Source organism: Corvus hawaiiensis, chromosome 2 (assembly GCF_020740725.1).
Source record: "Corvus hawaiiensis isolate bCorHaw1 chromosome 2, bCorHaw1.pri.cur, whole genome shotgun sequence".
Taxonomy (NCBI): domain Eukaryota; kingdom Metazoa; phylum Chordata; class Aves; order Passeriformes; family Corvidae; genus Corvus; species Corvus hawaiiensis.
In genome coordinates this window covers 26,229,258-26,249,523 of record NC_063214.1, presented here as the reverse complement: position 1 = coordinate 26,249,523, position 20,266 = coordinate 26,229,258, and positions in this window count along the sequence as shown.

Below are 20,266 nucleotides of genomic sequence, written 5' to 3'. Positions count from 1 at the left end.
TGTTAATAACTTTTTCACTGAAAGCCTGGAGACCATGTATATTCTTACTCACTATATCCTTCACCTTAACAGACCTCAGTCTAGGGACAAATCTTCAGGACTTACAACACACAAATGGCAGAACAGCATTAAGAGCTATATCCAGAGTTTGCTTAATACTTCCCATTTTTCAGATTTTCAAACTGTGGTCTGCAAACCCATGGGGGCTTGCTCTATTTCTGTATCTGATATGCACTGTAAGGATCTAGACATGGGAATTTCCTAAAGGTGAATGGACATCTTTCAAAACGATAAGGGATCAGCAAATTAAGAGGTGGGGAAAATATGCACATAAAAAGCATTGAGGTCAAGTGCATCCATGATGAGAGTGGAGAGGAAAAGATGGTCTGAACACTCTCTCTCCATGTGACACCAGGCACTCCCATACACAAGGTATTGCTATCAGCAAGGGCTAAGACCCCATCAGCCTCCTCCTTTCCCTTTCTTCCTGTAAATCCACAACTGATTAAAAACATTAATTAACTGTCAAACCCTCCTCTGCTCTCCATCAATTAAATCTGGTTTATGTCCATTTTATCTATCCATCCAGATGCTTTAATTAGTCTCCATGATTGCAATCCATCAGCACTTCCACAGAGTAAAGCACATCAGCAGTCTTCTCCCTCTCTCTCTGCAAAATTTACCCAACACTTCACCTAATGGGGCTCTGAGCTCAACTCATGTTTTGGGCTCCACTACAATGCAAAAAACAATAATTAGTACAAGGGAGCTGTCTTTCCATTCCCAGCTAAAAAGTTAATATTGTGTCTTCACAATACGCAATATAATTATTTAGTAGTGCTTCCTGATTCCCTAATGTAGTGGTATGCACATTGTCTTCTGTTTGTAAATTTTTAGCAGGTTTATAAATGCAGCATAGCAACCTCATGATCTCTCTGAACCAAAAAAAAAAAAAAAAAAAAAGGTTTAAAATTAATAATAAATGATAAAACTTGGGGAAAAAATGAATCGGGCTTCATTAAATGATAAAATCCATCAGGAGCCAGGGGCAAGGACAGGGGCAGGGACTCAGTTAATTTGTGAGAGTAACGTAATTTTGAATTGGTGAAAAGATATAACAGTGGAAATACGTAATGCAGTTTAATCTTGACGGTCACTCCAAGGAGAAAAGGCCAAGTAGCTATCTGACCTTGTCCAGGAGACAGAGAATATATTCTGTCATCTTGGCAAAACTCAAATACTAATGGGATCTGGAGCTGTAATGACTAACAAATCAAAGAGTTCAACTAGCCAAGCTGTGATCATTCCTGCTGCAAGAGAAGACCTCCACGCAGGCCTCCCAGCTGTAAAGAAATTTGGGCAGCCCATCCAGGAAAACCCTTTCCATTACCTACTTTACTTTGTGTTCTGCACCGGAAGCAGCCATATCACAACTTCAAGCTGAAGATTAATTCCACAGCAGTAAGACCCTTTACCATAAAAGCTCTGCTGGTAACCTCACCTCTCCCCCACGTCTCCATGATGATGCTTTAGAGCAGCCCTAACCTGCTCATCAACATTATGCTGTCAGAGTGGGACACTGGGCCATTAAACCTTAGTGTGGGCTCCCTTCCTTGCACAGACACTTGAATTTCAGACAGTATCAGTGGGGAGGGGACTTCACCTTCCTCTACAACCATGTGCAAGCAAATAAAATCAAATTCAAGACATGAGGACACGCTAGAAAATATCTGTTGGAAAGACACCCAAACCCAAGAGAATGATCCCAGAGGAAGATGAATTAAACAAATCTCCTCAGTAGACTTCCATGTCCAATGCACTGCCACTGTAAAAAGCTGCCTCATTTCCAGTGTAATTTTTTTAAATTTCATTATGCAGCTTTTAGCATTTCTTAGGACTTTGTCCCCTAAATTAGAAGGTGTCACATTTTGAGACAGTAGAATGACATTAAAAAGTAAGAATAGGTGTCATATTAAAGAAAAAATTAGAATAGCCTCATTTTGGTCTGGTAAGTATGATATTGGAATGCTAAATCCTCTCCTTTTGTAATATGTTTAGTATTCCTCTTCTCAAGGGAGCAGGAGCTTTATATTCCTTAGCTGAAATTTTAAAAACAGTATAGTCTTCTATCAGAAAAGGAGATCTGACATAACTGAGTTGTGCAGTGTCTGCATGAATATAATGGCTGTATAAAGAGTCACTCAGTGTTATCAAAACACTTTTTAGTGTAAATACATATTTCACAAAGTATTTCAGATACCTCTAAAATATTTATGTTGCAATTAAACTAAAAATACTGAATGTGTGTTTCACAAATTAAGCCAGTAACCCAACTGGGGCTTTCATCCCAGTTTGACAACATGAAATTTTGAAATGTCAAAACCGCCTTCAGGACAAAATTTCCATTTCTGTTGCCATCTGTCATGATATCCCTCAAAAACTGGAGACCATACTCTGATCTCTCCAGGCCAGGAGTTTTCAATTGCTACTTCCTACCTGCTGTTTCCACTTTCACGTGGGAATGGAGAGCTCACTCAAGACCACTACACATCAAAGACTTATTTAGCGGGCAGAGGGGAAAAAAAACCCCACAAAACAACAAAACTCTGTTCAGCTGGAGTGTTCAAACCACACATCTTATGTGGGCTGCAGCCAGGGAGTAAAAAGTTACTAAGACCAACAACTCATCCATTGCTGTAATTGTCATCTCTGGTGTCCTGACACAGACACATGAATAATCATACCCCAGCTATCAGTTTTGCCAAGAAGTTAGCTGTGACAACAAAGGGGGATCTTCTGGTGATGAGCAGCTGAGATCACTGGCCTTCATCCAGACTGGCTGTTGCTTTCATCTAACCCTGCTGTTGAAAGTCTAAGCTGACACTCGGTCTAGAGTCTGTAAAAAAACGCAAGCAAATTCAGGTTGCTCTCAATATGCATTGAGTTCTTTATACAAAGCAAGGCTTTCCAACAGTGGAAGAGTTGTACTCGAAAACCCACAAAATAGTAATTACATCAAAATATAGCCAAGTAAAACTGCCTTACAAACATCTATCACATCTGAATACAACCCAGATATCTTCCTGCCAGAATTTTCACATTCTGATTTTGGTCCCTTAGAGGTCCACGAGATATATTTACAGTTCCCATAAAAATAAAGAAGAGAGACTGTTATGTTAATTCACCATTCAGGGGTCCTCAATCTCAGGAAAATTTGCAGGGATTTGCAAACTAAAAGAGATTGAAAACCACTGTTGCCTATCAACTCCCCAAGAATCTATATGGTGCTCATAATAAATACTTTCATATATTATTTGCATACTCTGCAGCTGTTTGCATGCTGTGATCATGTAGAATAACAATGCCTTGAACTGTAAAACACTGGTCTTATTTATACACAATGCCATACTTGGTATTTTATGTTTATCTGTTCTCATAAGCCACCAATATATATTGCATTGGTGGGAAACTATCAAAACAGCTCTGAAAACAGCAAACTCTCAATCACAGGTCAGTTTTTCTGCCAATTCACTTTCACATTTATCTGGGGAGAGAATCTTGGCTTTGGCTGTGTCAGAACAAATTTCCTCACTGACTTGAGTGGTCCCAGAATTTCAGTCAGTGTGCTACAGTATTTTTATTGCATCCCAGGCAAAGTAACTCCTAGCCTTTACTTTTGGAAACTATTTAATAGCTCAATGAGCTTCACCATAAGGGTTTCCTTATTTGTATTTCTTCCCATCACTGCTAGCTCTGCCCAACACATATTAACTAAATCCTTCTCCACTTGGTGTTTACACACTTCAAATATTCATAGAGGGCTCCCTTTTCCCACATTCCCATCACTGCCAGGTGCATTAACTTTCATTTTTGCCAAGTTGACTCTTCACTTGTTTTTGTACCAAGCCTCTAATCTCTCTAGGTATCTTTGTATTACTACTATTTAATTTCTGTTAAGTACTGACAGCATGCCAGGTGCCTTCCATTTGCCAGATGCTGCACAGAGTGGAAAGGCACAGTTCTACTGTGGACCATGCAGCCTAAAAGACAAAGCAAAGATGGGACAAAGTGTCCTCACAGCTCAGAGCATATGGTTAGGCTTAGAACATGGGTACAGCTGTGAAACTAGATTGAGGTATAAATACAGGCATGTCCCTTCCACAGTCCTGGTAAAAAAAAAAAAAAGAAAGAATAAGAGTGGATTTCCCCAACATCACTGGATGGAAAGGTTGTGCTAATATTGTGAAAATTTTGAGGAAAAGAGGTGGCATAGGCTGACACGATGCATTTAGGAAGCAGGACAGGATAGAAACCAAAAAGCACTGAAGGTCATTGCTGCCAAACCAGTGTCTGCCTTGGACAAACATCATACCAGCAAAGGGAGTGCTGTAATGCATGAGAGAAGTACCCTAGATCCCTTCCTCAGGAGTGAAGACATTGAAATAAAAGGCTGGAACCACCAACACCAAACCCAGAGACAGTGAAGGGGTGATCAAGCAGCCAGTCAGCCTGAAAACATACGCAGAAAAAAGCAAATACAAGAGCAGCCTCAGAGAATCACAGATGAGACTGGGGAAGCAGATGCAGCCCCAAATCTGCCAATAGTGAGGATAGCAGCTTTACTGGCCTGCCCTGCACCCTGGTTACAGTTCTACCTGTCTTGCTGACATCCATACAAGAGATATGAATGTGCTACTTGTTCTTCTAGCTGTAGCTGTAGCACACTTTGGAGGAGTGGACATCATTTTTCTCACACTAATCTCCAGAGATCTATGGTCTACCCTTCTCATTCCTCGAATCTCAGAAAATCAGATGAAATTATACAACAAGACTCTTCTTTCAAGGCCATGAACATTAAAAAAAAGGGTCCCTAGCTCTTTAACCACGAGGCAAGAAAGTACACTAAAGGAAACTGGAAATTTCCCTACTGAGAACAGACTAGAGGCTCTCCCAGCCTGCTTTCCACAGTCTGAAGAATAAGGGATAAATGAAGGGAAAGCCAAGGACCAACTGCACTTCCTCTCAATGTGGTCCAGTTCTGGCAAGGGCTCCTGAAAGTATCAAAGATTTTACCTGTCACTGGGAAATGGCCTGCATTGTTTCCAGCACACAGAGACCCACAGAAGTAACACACAATTTTTACAGCAGTTCTCACGGCTGCTCCTTGGGCCACCTGGTCTTGTCCCCTGGACCTCTGCCCCAAAACAGTGTCAAATGTTTTCTCCAGCTTTAGTGATGAGATCTAGCTGGCAAGCCAGCACTGCTTGTAAGTACCCCTCCCCACATGCACCCTCTCCAAACAAGCAAGCTTCCCAAAAACGCTTCAGGCTCCTCAGTTCTCTGATTATTGACTAAATCTCAAGTCTTGCTCCCTCATTCGCAGTGGGGGAGTACTGAGCACATACCATGATCTTCTATCCTCCTGCTTCAACCTGCAAGGGATGAGACAGAGACAGTGCAAAGCACATCCCATCAGAGGAGCAAGAGAGACATGAAACACTAAAGTTATATTTATTCAAGCCTTTAAGAAGTTCTTGAGCTTCTAAAAGCCACCTTAAGCCTTTCTCATACATACAGATACCAAAGTACTAGATCTCAAGAAAATGGAATAACACATATAGTCCTGCACAGGTGGGTAAAGGAGTTAGGACTTGAGTCCAGAGCAGAAACATCCCTGACTGTATGAAAGCCAGAATAGCCACTGCTATTCTATTTCTCACAGAAACAGCTCTTTTTGCAGAGAGCATCCCCCTCCTTTCAGACATCCCCATTCTTTCCCTCCCAGAAACCTACAGGCAAGGAGATAAACTGTTTGTAAATAGTGGTTTCACACCAATTAGCTCCATGTTCTGCAAACAGCATCGCAGACTCTGTGTGGTGTTTCCAAGGGCTTGTTATTTCAGAGCACTGCATATATATTTCCATATAATTGATCTGTTCTGCTTTAAAGAGGCCATCAGGAAGATATGTGGGCAATTTATTGTAGAGGTAAGAGAAGGAGAGGCAAAGGGAGTTAACCTCAGATTAGCTGAGTTTACACAAGAGTGTTTTACACTGTGGGCTCTTGGAATGAGACCAGAGCCCACTCTCTGGCCTCTTCAGCACCCTGTTTGTCCCCAGAAGGCAGGCACAGCAGGAAAAAGTCAGAGGGGTCAACTTCACAGCCATGACCGGGCTAAGAAAAACACAGAAAAAACTCTGGCCCCTAGCACGGCTGCCACCATCTGGGAACAGGTCTCTGGTGCTGGATGACTAAAGGCCTGAAAACTTTACCACCTGGATATGGCCTAAATTAGGTACCATATGGCTATCTCAACTTTGCCACACCTGACCAGCAAGAAAGATGGCAAATTCTGGTGGTAAATATTCAGAGTACTGTAGTATCTCAACCCACCAAGGTCCATGACCTCAGAAATCTCTATGCCCTTATGTTCCCATATCATGCCAGGAACAGAAGAGGCAAGCCACAGAGCTATCATAATTTTTAATCCAAATACGGACTATAAAAGCAACCAGGGCTGCTCTGACCCACTGCAGAGCACAGGTCATAGTCTCTACCTATAGTTTCTGCATCACACTCAAAACTTCTCTTCACACCATGCAGCCCATGGACAAGGGTTGGACTGAAGACCTGAGTGCTGATGAAATCCCCTGCTTCTGACAGATCTCTTCCTATAGCTCATTACTCTGCTGTGCCTTATTTCCATTCCCAGTTTGTCTAGCTTCCATCTCCTGTTCTCAGTTCCCTTCACATGTTTGAGCACTAAAGAGCTGTCTCAGACAAATTCTTTCCCTGTTGGCTTTATTCCATAATCAAGATCCTTCACTTTGATAAGCTAAATACATAGAAATGTCAATGTCTTTTCTGCAGATGAGAATATTCCCAGCCCCGAAATTTTCTTGTAGTTGACCTCACCATTTTTAGTTTTTGATCTGTGGACCCCAAAACTGAAAGAAGACCTGGAATAAGTACACTAATAGACATCTCTTTAATCCATTTTGCTGAGGGCTCTGCAGCAAGGCTCAATATACCAAGTTCTGCACTGCCAAGCCAGCCAGGAAACATATGCAAGCATCACACCTTGAAACGGGGTGAGAGACTGAAAACCAGATAAGAAATAGAGTTATCCAAAGAATGTGGGAAATATATCTGGGATCTTGGTGAGGACCACATGATTGGCTTGTAGTCACAGTCCAGACAGGATTTTCCATTTGAAGGGTTTTACAAGAGTTCTCCTGATGTGATCCAGCTCCTTACAACCAGTAGCACCACTTCACAAGGGGACTACTGCACTGAGAGTACCAGGACCAAATTTTTCAAACATGGCTATCCATCCACTGAGATGAAACATCTCTCAAAACAAAAGACACTGGGCAAATCTTCCATCTGATTCCTACTCATGAAGTCCCTGAACAATATCCCAAATTCTCATATTCAGCCCATTAACACCAGATCCCTAAAGTCATTTACCAAATCAGTCTAGCACAGGAGACAGCTCTCCCAGCCAATGCCTGTCCCACAGCCTCTATTTTGTATATTAACCCTGTGAAATCAGGCAGCACATCTTGCTTACACACTGCTCCACAGAACCAGCCTCATCCTGCCCTTAGTTACCAGGCAACATCTGTTATGTGTAAGTTTTACAAGTAATGATTTTATCATCTCTTCCCCACAGACACATATGTTTTGTTATTGCAGCGAGTAAACTTTAGTATTTTGTTTTGGAGGATGGGGAGAAGGTCTGTTGCTTTTAGAATAAAAGAGCAGCTTGATGAACAGACCTTATAGCAAGGTACTGAAAGCATATGAGGGTGACAGGAAAGAAGACAAACCTGTCAGTGAATGAAGAAGTTGAAAGAAGCGATCACTGAGGACAGATCAAGGGGAGAAAATGTAAAAGCAACCCAAATTGGAAACATAAGCAGGAGCCACGAGATGTAGGGCCCTGAGAACAGAAGCTGATTTTGACGCACAGCACAATGAAGAGGCCCTGAAGTGACTTAAGGAGGCAACTGTACAATTAAGACATCTCTAGGCACCTCTCAAAGATGTCATGACTTGTAGCCAGGGTGAGGTAGCAGAATGGCAAAGCAATACTTCAGGGGCTACCAGCTTGCTGATTCTCCCCCACACTAGTATCCAGAGCTTCTATATTATGCTGAAAAACTTCAAAAGCAAGAAAACATAGGCAGATATGTCATTTTTTTTCCTACCCTTTTAAAGTTATTCTGCTGTTGTCTGCTGGTGAAAAGTTCTGTGGGAAGCTAAGTCAGATAATACAGAAGAAATACATCCATTGGATAGAGGCTATTTAAATATTTGATGGCTAATATATTAAATGTTAATTGAATACTACAATGATTTTCTCCCCTGGACAGCACACAATTAACATTTAATTTGTTATAAAATATTTAAAGTTATGAAATATCCGAGGGCAACTGAAATGTCTCTTCCACCAAATAGTCTTGGGACAATGTGTTGAGGGGACAAGAGGGCAGGTTAGCATTTCAAATTCTTCCAGTGGTCTGTACAAGAGACGTGAGAAAAGGTTCCAGAGCTGTCACAGTTCAAGGACATAGTTAGAGGACTTGAGGGGACACACAGAGATATCTGATCCTGTCCTGTCCAGGTTAAGCAAGGTCAGGAGTCCTCATAGCTGTAAGGAACCCACCTTGGTGTGGTAACTACCTATTCCTCAGAGAAAAAGAAATTCTGGGCACTTAGACCAAAATTATATTTTCATGTTATTTGTTTCAGAGATGCCAGTGAGGGATTGCACTCTTCACTGCTCTGCATTCATTTGCTCCAAGGCATATTGACAAGAATAGGATTCAGATGATACAGAGATTCTACTTTGGCTGTGCTCAATGCTTCACTGAGTATCAAGGATGGTAATCAGCTTGGGATGTTAGAATTAAGAGAGCTGTTTAGGACCTGAACACAAATCTATCTCATTGGCTATAGCAGAGTTGAACATTCAAGCATTTCAGAAACTTACCTTACTGTAGTGCCTGGTTTGGCAAGAGGGGTAGGAAAGCTTTGCTAAGACTTCAGTGTGGAAAGGGATCTTTTAATTAGTTCAGCAGTGAATCCTTCAGCAAGTTTGAGCAAGGAAAGCTCAGGCTCAATAGTCTTGATATTTTTTGTAGAAAAACTCAAAGACAAGAAAAAAACCATTAAAGTTCTACTCTGTATAATTCAGGAGACAAAAGAAATCCATATACCAGCAAACCAAACATCTTTTGCAGGTACTCTTAATTAAAGAAGCAACTTTAATTGCTAAGAAATCCTGAATAAGCCCAGCAGTACAGAAGGCTCACCTACTTAACTCTATGTTGCTTAGCCTTGATTTACCTCAGCTTTAAAGGGAATACATGCTTTGAAAAGCTCACTTCTTAATGAAGCTCCTTTTAAATTCCTAACTTTTCTGGTCTCAGACCTTTCATTGACCATTTTCTAAAGATCTGCTAAAAAAACCTCTAAGCCTTAGGCTTGTAATGATGGATTATTTCTACCTAGAAGACTTCCAGCTTCCAGAAACTCCTCTCATTTACTACTTAGAGGTTTGACTAATACAAAGGAAAAAACACACTCAGGTCATGACTATGTAGGAATGGTACAGGGGAAAAACATCCTGGTCTTTATCAGACAGAGATCTGTGGCCTTCTACACACTGGCTCACTCCCTCCTTCATGGTCCTTTGATAAGAAATACTTTGTCAATCAGCTGCTGTGGTGCATCACCATCACCTCGTGCACAGGGATACAGAAAAATTGCATCTGACAAACTGCAAAACTAGTCTGTGGGAGCTGAGTGACAGCTGGCACCAAGGATTCCTCTGGGCTAAAGATGCTGAATAGGCACCGGATATAAGACAGAGGGGAAGTCTTCTTCTTTTTGAACTCTTTCTGCCTCCGTGTGGCAGAGAAAAGAGGGGTTTAAGGGCACATAATGAAGGCAGGGGTGCTTGTACACTCAGAGTAGTAATTCTCACATAGTAATCATGGAGGATATAGTATTGCACATCTGGGATCATGTCAGGATAGACTGCTGCAAGGGACCAGCCTGGCAGCCTGCTTGGTGCCACCAACACAGAGCTGCACACACAAACAACTCCAGGAAGCTGAAGAGGAGCCCAGATGAACAGATTTATCCAAGTCAGTGCTGAACCACTGATTCCAAGAGACTCCAGATTTCACACACTTGATGGCCCAGTGTGTTAAAAACCAGCATTTTGGTCTGACCTCTTGGATAAAGTAGTACTTTTTTCAGTTTGTCCTCCCTCCTAGCACTATGGTAGGCCTTGGAGGACTTTTTTTGGATTTTTCTCCCTCTTAATATTTCAGCCATGACAAATTATGTCCAAACAGAAGAGGTCAGTGAGAGACAACAAAGGTTTTGTGAGGAATGTTTGCATAAAAATTAGATTTTGCCTTTGCAGAATGATTTGAGGAATGTTTGCATAAAAATTAGATTTTGCCTTTGCAGAATGATTCTGTCCCTTTCTGTCACAAAAACTACCAAATAAACTTTTTAACCATGAAAAGACAAGCAAGAGGAGATGATAGAAATACTAAAGTACAGAACTGATATGCTTTTTAGAGCTGGGCAGAGCAACTTCCAAACAGTTCAGTGAGGAAGAAGTGGCTTTAGCACGAGTGATGGCCATGAGCAGACATAGGTGTGGAGAACATAGGACCTGAGCTCGTGAAGTTGCTTTGTTCACGCTGTTTGCCAACCAGATCTTTGGTCACACCTTGAGCTTCTTTCTTCCACCATATCACATTGCCCCTTCTTGTTTCACTCTGTTCCCAGACACAAATGGATTTGCCCAACACCTGTTCTCCTGGTGTGGTGGCTGCCACTTACCTGTCCAGTGGATGTAGCCTTGTGGCAGTTTCCCGTGGCACCACAGTATTTCAGTGTCATACCTAACTACCATTCTCTGAGGAGCGAGCCCATTAACGAGCTGCACTGAAACCACAGCTGCATACTAATTAGGGAGCTGCCTTGGAGGATATTAATTAGGGGTGACACTTTCAGGGCAAGTTCTACTATTCTTCTTCGTATCCCATTTGAGACGTGGCTGGGAAGTGTGAGTACAATACAAATAGAGACAAGATGGGGCACTTATGGGGACAGCTTGCTGCTGCAACAGAAGATGAGAGTGGAAAGGCTACTGTAATACTCCTCCTTAGGACTTGCTACTGTCTCAAGGAAAATTCTAGAAAGCCCCTAAGCATATTTTACTCTACCATTCTTCTAATCTAGCGAGGAAAGATGTGGGTTTTTTGTTTCCCTAGAGACAATGCTTCTGCTCCCTTCATTTACACTCCTCTAGTCTCTAGTACAGTCGTACAAGTCCAGCGGCCTTGACAAAGGGCTGGAGCACATGCAAGGGGATCAAGAACTCAGTTCTTTGTCCTGGCTCTGACAGTGACTAAATACTGAATACTTGTTCCTTGAGTTCTCAGTTCCGTTTATCATCCTTAGTCTCGTGCAGCACCTTCCTCACACAGCTCTGAGCACTGTTTAGCTTCATAGGCCCCCCATTCCCTTCTCCAGCACCACCCAGCACCCACAGCAACCCTGAGGAGCCAGAAGAAAAGCAGGTTTGCAACTTGCACCAGAACCTGGAGACAGGTTTCACAGCACTTTGCAAATTGCCAAATTTTATTGTTGAGACTGGAGGTGGGAAATGAGCAGCAGGAGTGAGAACTCCACAGCAAGGAAGATCCTGTTTAGAAGCACACGTCACTTGTTTCTTTGCTGCACAACTTCATATATTGAGTTTGTGTACAATTCACACATCTGTCAACACATCACTGTACAAATAATTTCACCTCCTACTAAACTGCTGCCAGCTCACTACATTCTCAGTGCAACCCCACCATTAGCTTCTGGTGTTTCACAAAAGGAGGAAACAAAGAAAACAAGTTCTAGACTGGATCATGTGTGAAGGCCACGCAGGGGCCTGACTCTCTCTGTGATGTGCACAAGAAGCTGCACAAGAGCATGTGCCATCCTGCCAGGTAACAACCCAGCAATAGGGGAAGTTTCTTCCTTAAAGCAGGCACTTATCAGGGAGCAGACACCCTCAAGCACGAAGGTTTGCACCCCTTCTGCATTTTTCACCTGTCTAGTGTAAATATGTATACTCTCACTGGCTATTTTAACACCCCTTCACCTCCTGAATTCTGCCGAGCTTCCAACCCCAAAGTTATCACATGGCAGTGGGTTCCACAGGATTTTGATACTCACATATGTGCTTCATTTCAGCTTCTTTCTTTGAGAGGTCAGATGCTAGCTCCTGATTTGTAAGGCAGACTCGTTCAAGCTATTGGCACTAGAAACATCAGAAATAAGTGAATAAAGAAGAAAGCCTGACATTTCTTTTCCATGTGGGAAAAAGTGGAAATCTGTCATTTCCTTTTAGTGATCACTTTTTCTGAATTCCCTCATTTCCGTAAGAGAAGCAATAATGGACAAATAATTGGTTTGGTTTGTTTTTTGGGGTTTTTTTTGGTGGGGGAGAAGTCAGTAGCTGCTGAGGAAGTCAACAAAACACTCTACTTTTCCCACCCTTTCCACCTGAGGCTGAGGTTATCCACCTAAAAGCAGGAGGCAACAAAAACACAACTACTCTCCAAGTGAAGATGAGCAAAAAACTGAAGATACCCACAGTGTCTTCTCAAATCAGAGGCACAGCCCCATGGTATCTAAACAGGGCCAGGGCAGGTTCTGCTGACAGTGCAGTGAGGAACAGAAATGAAGCAAGCCAGGTCTTGGGCTCATGCAAAGTCCAGTCAGTTGAGGCAGGTGGAGATAAGACTACCTGCAACACAGCTCAAGCCAGGACTGGGAGGCTGGGTTGGAGCCTAAAAGCAGTGCTGGAGGGTGCTGGGGTGGAGGGTGCAGGTGAGGATGCTCAGGGTTGTTAAGCCACAGGAGTACACTCAAGGTCTCGATACACAATTGATTAGAAGAGAGTCCTATCTTTGTGGTAGAAAGCAAGACTTTCCCTCATTGCACTGAGGTTCTGTAAGATATCCACAGGCCAAGGAATCTTTTCTGATTTTATAAATTGTTGTAAGGTTCAGTGGATGCAAGCAAGTTGGGGTGACACTTAGACAGTGGGCAAAGTATTTGCCTTGACTCTTAAACTGATTTTTCAGTTGCTCCAATTACTACCAGAGCTGACTGTTTTCCAAGGATATGTAAAGTACTGGGATTCGCTTCTGATTTATTCTTTTCTTCTTTTCATCTGCTATTTCAACAGGGTTTGGGCCCTGTATTCTACTGCACTTCTGTTTGTGACCGGGAACTCTCGCTCTTTCTGGAGAGGTCAGTGAGATAGCAGACAAGCCTTAGCTCTGGTAGGAGTTCTGCTGATCTCAGACTAGCTCTTGTAATGTGTTTGCTTCTTTCTGATAGAAACTTGGTTCTTGGAGTCCTGTCCAGCAGTGTGCATCCTGGCACTGTCTGCCCCTTCAGCCTTAGAGGACAGCCTTAAGAATTGCCTTGCCTCGTTTCCACAGTGAAAGCTGCATAGCCTCAGGCACAGTGGAACCATGATTCCCATCCTGTGTAGGACCACAGGAGCCCCCATATACCTTGCTGCCAGGTACAGCCTACAAAACAACCCCATGGGCTGGCTGTGAAGGAGATGCAGAGCCCAAAGCCAGGCAGTGTGCAAGGCATTTGTGCTTCACTGCACAACTTGCTCTCTCTGAGGAACAGGCAAATCCTCTGTCAGTCCTTGCTGCTGCCTTCATCCCATGGGGACAGAGCAGCCATGTGTTGAAAGCAACATTGCTGGGCTTTATTCCTGGATTCATCTGTATGCTAGGGATGATTTCCTCAGTGGTTTCCTTCTCCCATGCTGGTGCATCATCCCCCCAACAGAGATTACGTATTCCAATATCTTCTAAACATGTTTTGAAAGAGCGTATTTTCTGTCTTTGGATTTTGCCAGATGGCATCCAGTGATTAGTGGGTTTAATATACGAAGCTTCCCGGAGGAAGGAACTCCTAGATCTCACTAAAGGTTCTTCACCACCCTTCTGGTCCTTCCCCTCCCAAACTTCAAATTACAGTTACTGGGCCCCTGCTGCAGAACTGAGTCCTCTGCTACTCTATCAATATCCTCTGGACATTTTTCAGGAACAAAGTGGAAAGCATTTCCAGCAAATGCTTTTAATGTCACTTTGTTTGCCAAGAGATGCTGACTTCTGCTTTGGTTATCATTACGAGAAAGCATCTTTGTTTAAACAGAAAAACAAGCGATGATTTTTCCCCGAGTCACTCATCTCTCTAGCTAAGCAGCATCTGCATTCCCTGGCAAAGGGACATGGCCTGTGCCGAGCAGAAGAAAATATTAGGAGCCTTCTTTTTAAAAAGTACCCCTTCGTAAGCATCACCTCACAGCTTCAGATAAAACCTGTTGTCAAACATCTGTCTCCCCTGCCTGTCTCCCTTCTCTCAGATGAGGTTGGATAGATTGTGTGACTGGTATTTTTGGGTTGTAATCCATGCTAACATGCTGTGCACCTTGCCTCTCTCTGGTGCCTAGATTCCACCCATAAACATATTATGGCCTCATATTTCAAGTCAGTAATTTTGGATACATTTCAAGTGAGAGGTACTGAAGGAAAGCACAGCTCCTTTCATAAGTTTGCAGCAGATAGCCAGTAAGCTGAGTATCTTTCCCAACAGGGATCCACTGCCTCCTAGGAACAGTGTGAAGAGGTGGTGCTCTTCAGTTTCCCTGTAGGCCAGTATCCTTGAGGGAACAACAGCTCCCTTAGTCCAGTGCACTCTCACCTATGGTACAAGGCACTACAGCATGCTGGGTTTCTTCAGATTTTCTATTCCTGTCAGTCTTCTGAGCAGCTTTTTACTCCAGAGTAGCTTCTCTGCTAAAGTAGTAGCTGCTCACTCCTTTCCGTCTTTGTTGCTCTTATCTTGAGGAAATATTTAAGGGCAAATATCTTTCTTGTGAAGGAGCAGAGTAAGGCCCTCACCTGCATTATGCAGCATCACCATTGCCACAACAACTGGCAGCTCCCAGGGAAGCCTGGGCATGGTATTTATATATCATATAATTTTATACCACTCAGCTGTGGTACCTTTTCCTCTGTGAGGATTTTAGAGCTTGTGACAACTGAAAATCATGTTCTCTTCTTAAACAGGGTGACAGCACTCTTTCTACCTTTCTCACAATCTGCCTTGAGTGGTCAACTGCAAACTGCTGGTGTGGATAGCCCATGGCCCCATACAGTACCCAGGAACAGAGATTCCGAACAGTGCTGTAACACAGAAGCCAAGTGATCACAAATTCGTATTTATGGTACATCTGCAGACATTTTCTCTTTTACTGCCACGCTAGCAGCTCTTTACTAATTGAGCCAACACAGTTTAAGAAGATAGCAGTTCCTGCTCTTTGTTACAGCCCTTCACAGGAGAGGACTGCCCTCACAGTTGAGACCTAAAAACACACATCTAAGTATTCCTAAAGAGCTGTAGCATTTTACATTGTTCCATCAAGGTCTGCCAGAGACACTTGCCTGTGCTCTCACCACAATCTCTCTCATGTGCAACTAGTGCCAATCAAGGATTCAGTCATTCAATACCTCACCTTTCCCTCCCTTCCCAAGTTAAAATCACAAATGTTCATGCAAGTGCCTAGATTTGCCCTCTGCAGCTTAAATGGAGAATGTGGCATCTAAAATGGCTTCCAAAATAGCCATCACACTGAGCAAAGAGCAAAAATGAACACTGTACATCTTGAAGGACAGAAGATCATCCCTGAAACAAAACAAACCAGAAGACACAGCCCATAATTTATATACTAAAAGGTAGAACAAGGGTATGTGGTCTACAACTTCTCCTTTCACCTATCTCTGTGTCATTTAAGCATCTCTACTTGTCTGGATATACTATGACACTGTACATCTAAACATCAAATGTCCTGCAATGCTACTTAACCACAATTCCAGCCAAAACCTACATGAAGCTTAGGCCTGGCCCAAGGGAGAGTACATGGCTAGGGCTAGGACTAGATCTTAAGGCCTCTGCTCTTTTTTTTCTGTTTGACTGAAAGCTGTAGCGGTACATAAATGTTATTGCTGAGTGTCATGGCCAAACTGCTCCCCAGTGACCTTCCTACTCCTTAGCTCTATTCCAAACTTTCCTACTTCCCTGACTGAATTCCTTGATGTCATCTCTAACTAAGTTTTCTCTCCAGCCTGGCTCTAAATCCCTCATGCCCTTGTGCTCACCCTGCTGTTCCCCACGGCTTGCATGCCTTGTGCATCTGCACTGTGCAGCCACTTCACCTGTCACCAACCTACTCCCAGCCTGCTGTGGAGAATAGCAGTGACCAGGCATGGGCCATGCACTGTGAGCATCCACAGAGGGGGAGAAGTGGGGATGCCCACCCTATTCATCAGTGTTCAGACAGGTGGTACTCAGCTCTTTGCCTGAGCCCTCCGACTGTGGGTATCTGCATGCAGCCCAGGGTACTTACTGACATCTGGGTAGATCCAGAATAGATAAAAATTGAGTAAAGTGTGGGTCTTAGCAGCTGCAAGAGCTGGACAGTAGCTGTGACTGCATGGGAAGGTGACTTCGTCCTAAATGAAAGACCAGAATTTCACTGTAGTCCTATTCTGGGCATCAGACAACGTGGACCATAACATTTCTCTGAACAGTTCGCTGAAGAAAACGCCCTCCCCTGACTCTAAAAGAAGCCAAGCTCCTTCCCCTACAATTCGTCTCTCCTGACACAGAAAGATGCTTGTAGGATTCAGCCTGCCACATTTTCCAGAGTCACATCCATTGGCACATATTTGCCCTGTCTCTGCCACTGGCTGATGATGCCTCTCCAGCCAGGCAGACACATATCAGCCTTGATAGGACGCCTGTAGTAAGTAGGCTTGGAGTCAGTTCCTTACAGCTGGGCAGCCAGCAGTGTTTGCTCAACATTTCTGGCAAAGCAGAGTCACCCAGCTCTCAGCTGCTCTGTCTTTTCTTTCAGGTCCTGTCCAGGAGGGATCCACACTCTGTGCACTGGCACCAGGAAGTTCATTGGCAGGAATCTGCTACCTTGTGCCCACTGTGGTGTCCCACTTCAGTCCAAGTAACAGTGCCTGGAGACCAAGACTATTACCTCAGTGCTTTGCAATTCGATTAAGGTGAAATCTGATCTGCTGTTCTGAGGCCAAGAAATGTCAGGATGGCAGATGGCAGGGAAGAAAGTTGAGCAGAGCTCTTTACTGGCATCCAAGATCCTGGGAGAAACCAAGCTGCTCCTGTAGGGGTCAAATACCAGGGTGAGTAAGGAGAAAAAGCTGCCAAGAAGTGTCCTGATTCTGTTAGAAAACTCAATGGCGAAATATTACAGAGAGATTTAAACACAACATAATTACTTAATTTATTGAGAGTTAATGTGCTGGTCCCTCACTGACAAGGAAGGATCAGAGGGAGGTGAAATTATTAAGCAACATAATTGCCCTCAACCTGAGCTTAAGCTGCCCTCTTTCCTTTGAGACTTTCACAACTCAGAGACGTGAGCTGCACAGTAGAGAGGGACTCTCTACAGAGACTAATACATCTCTGCTGGTGAGTGGGCGTGTGAGGGAGGCTGGGCAGGGCTCTGCCTGAGAACCCCTCTCCCCATGCCAGCCACTCCTCTAGGCAGCCATAACAGCTGTACAGTTTAGTCTTTCTATCCTGTTTGCACACAGAGATCTCCAAGCACTTCACAGGAGAGGGAACTGTTGTTTGTTTTCACCCAATGAGAAAGGCTGCAACAAGCAACTGATCTCTGAGATCAACCAGCAGTTTAAGGAGGCGGAGAATCATAGTCACAAAATGCCATTAGCTCAGTATCACCTGCTTCATTGGATTGCTGGTAGAAAAAAGGGCAAAGATGAAGCCTTACAGCTCATCAAAAGCCCAGAGATGTATGGGAACCAATGCAAAATACCAGCAACTGCACAGATTCAGAGAAGAGCAGTAAACATGATTAAAGGGCTGGGGAAATTGATTCCTGGGGAGGAAAAGAGCTAAATATGTATAGCTGCCTAGCTATACCCAGAGGAGCATACTTAACCTGCTACAAGTATTTGATGGAAGAATAATTGTCCTGGGAGGAATAAAGGTCTTACAGCTATGAAGAATAGGGTGAAATTAAAAGGGTGGAGATTTAGCCTCTGATGGGCACACTCGATAATGGAGATGCTGACCTGTCTCCCTGAGGAATGCCTGTTGCTTGGCTCATGCAGGGGAGTCTGGGAGACAATCACTCTCTGGTACAGCAGTGGACTCTAGAGGTTTTCCCAGCTCTATTTACCTAGTTTCTGTGGACTAACAGAGGTTTCCTGTCCCAACAGCCTGTCACTGGGGGTCAGGTGGGGTTTTGTTTCATAAATTCTGATGACAGCTAAGGGATTCCCGGCAAATCTGTATCACTGGAGAGTCTAACCAAACAATCGCCTCCAGAAACACAAAGCTACTGTAATAACATTCAGTGCCTACAGCCCTTTGCTCTAGAGGAAGAGGCATTGTTGCTCTTGTCAGAAAACAGAGAGACTGAAATCTAACATTTCTTGTCATTAAGGAAATACTGCAGATGGGTGTTTGCTGTAAAATGTCACGATGGCAGAGCTCACAACTGTGCTAACTGAAACAGGGAAAAACACAGCTGCTGTGAGAAGAGGCCATTGCAGTATATAATCTTCACCACCCAAAGCTAGTGTGCATAGATAGGTTTTAGCTCACTCCAGTGGCCCAAACCAGAGTACTTTCTGCAAACATTGTCAAGGGCTGTCATTATAACCTGCTCTCTCCTCTCAAGTGCTCCTTGTCTCCCACTGGGAGAAGTTACTTTTCCACCCTCAGACTCCATACTTAACCCTCAGACTCCCCTCCTTAGTTCCCAGACAAAGCAACACAAGGAAAGAGAGAGCTGTCTGTTTTCTATACCTACTTTCTTCTCCTTTTGGGCTTGTTCTCATACTCAGAGGACATCCACTCTAAGGCCATCCCTGTTTTTCATTTGCTTTACATGCAATTTCCTGACACAAAGTGCATGCTCACTGCTGACTTCACGGTGTGTGGGGGGCTCCATGGTCACTCTCATTAAACTTCAAGCATTTAAAGGGAATTCTGCTCTGCTCTATACTCTCTGGTATAATATATACTGAGTTTCATGTCAGATACACAAGAAGTATGGGGCTGGAGGAGGGGTTGAACTGACAAACTTCCAGTTCATCTCTGACGACACTGTGAATGTTTCCAGCACTCTTTCTAAAATATTGTCTGATAAAATAGAGGCCACACAAATGGGTACTGCCATCAGAAGACACAAAATAAGGCTGTGACGGCATGCAAGCATGAGAACTCATGATGTGAGAAGATCTGGAGTTAGGTTTTCCTTAGGCTTTCAATACCACAGCAGTATGAGTGAGAAGCAGGACTTACTGTTTATTTACTTTGGCTAGACACTAACTGGGATCATATTTTCTTGGCAGAGCACTGCTTTTCAGCTGAAATAATCATGACTAAAGCAGTAAGATGGCCCTACATGGCATGGATGACCAGCTCTGTCTCTTCAGGAGACCAGTGGAAATTTCCCTTCAGAGCTCCCTGCGAGAGGAACTGCAACATATCTCACCTAGGCTGTTGATAGCTTTGCACAGAAGATGTAGAGACAGGCTAATGATTCTCTATCCTTATTTTCTGTCCTTCACACATCAGGCAAAAACATTATTGGACTTACTTAAAATAATATCAAGCTCATAGCTCTTTTTGCGTGTGTTTGGTGACACTTCCACAGTCACAAATATCAGGGCTGGATGTCATGTCCTCTTCCAGCTGCAGCCAAGAAGACACTATTGCTTGGTCAGATCTGCTGCCCGAGATGCTCCTGAAAGCAATCCCATCCCCATTTCAGGCTGAAGGAGATGGCTTAGCTTTAATAACAGGTCATTGCTAACCTAGTTCAAATGGCTAAAACAAGGTGTCGGGCCCTTGAATATTATTCAAGGTGTCCTTGAATAAGAACACCTCAGCACACAGGTATCAAAAGAAACTTACCCCAGGCAGGGGGCCAGGCCAGAAAGCTGGGACAGCAGCAGCCAGGAAGGTGTGTGTGATTGTGCCTCAGTGTGAGAAGGCCTGGAAATCAAGGCTCATGATTTCAGGAACATTGTGCACAGGGGCTGGTCTGCTGTAGCAAGCTTCAGCAAACTACTTGCTTTC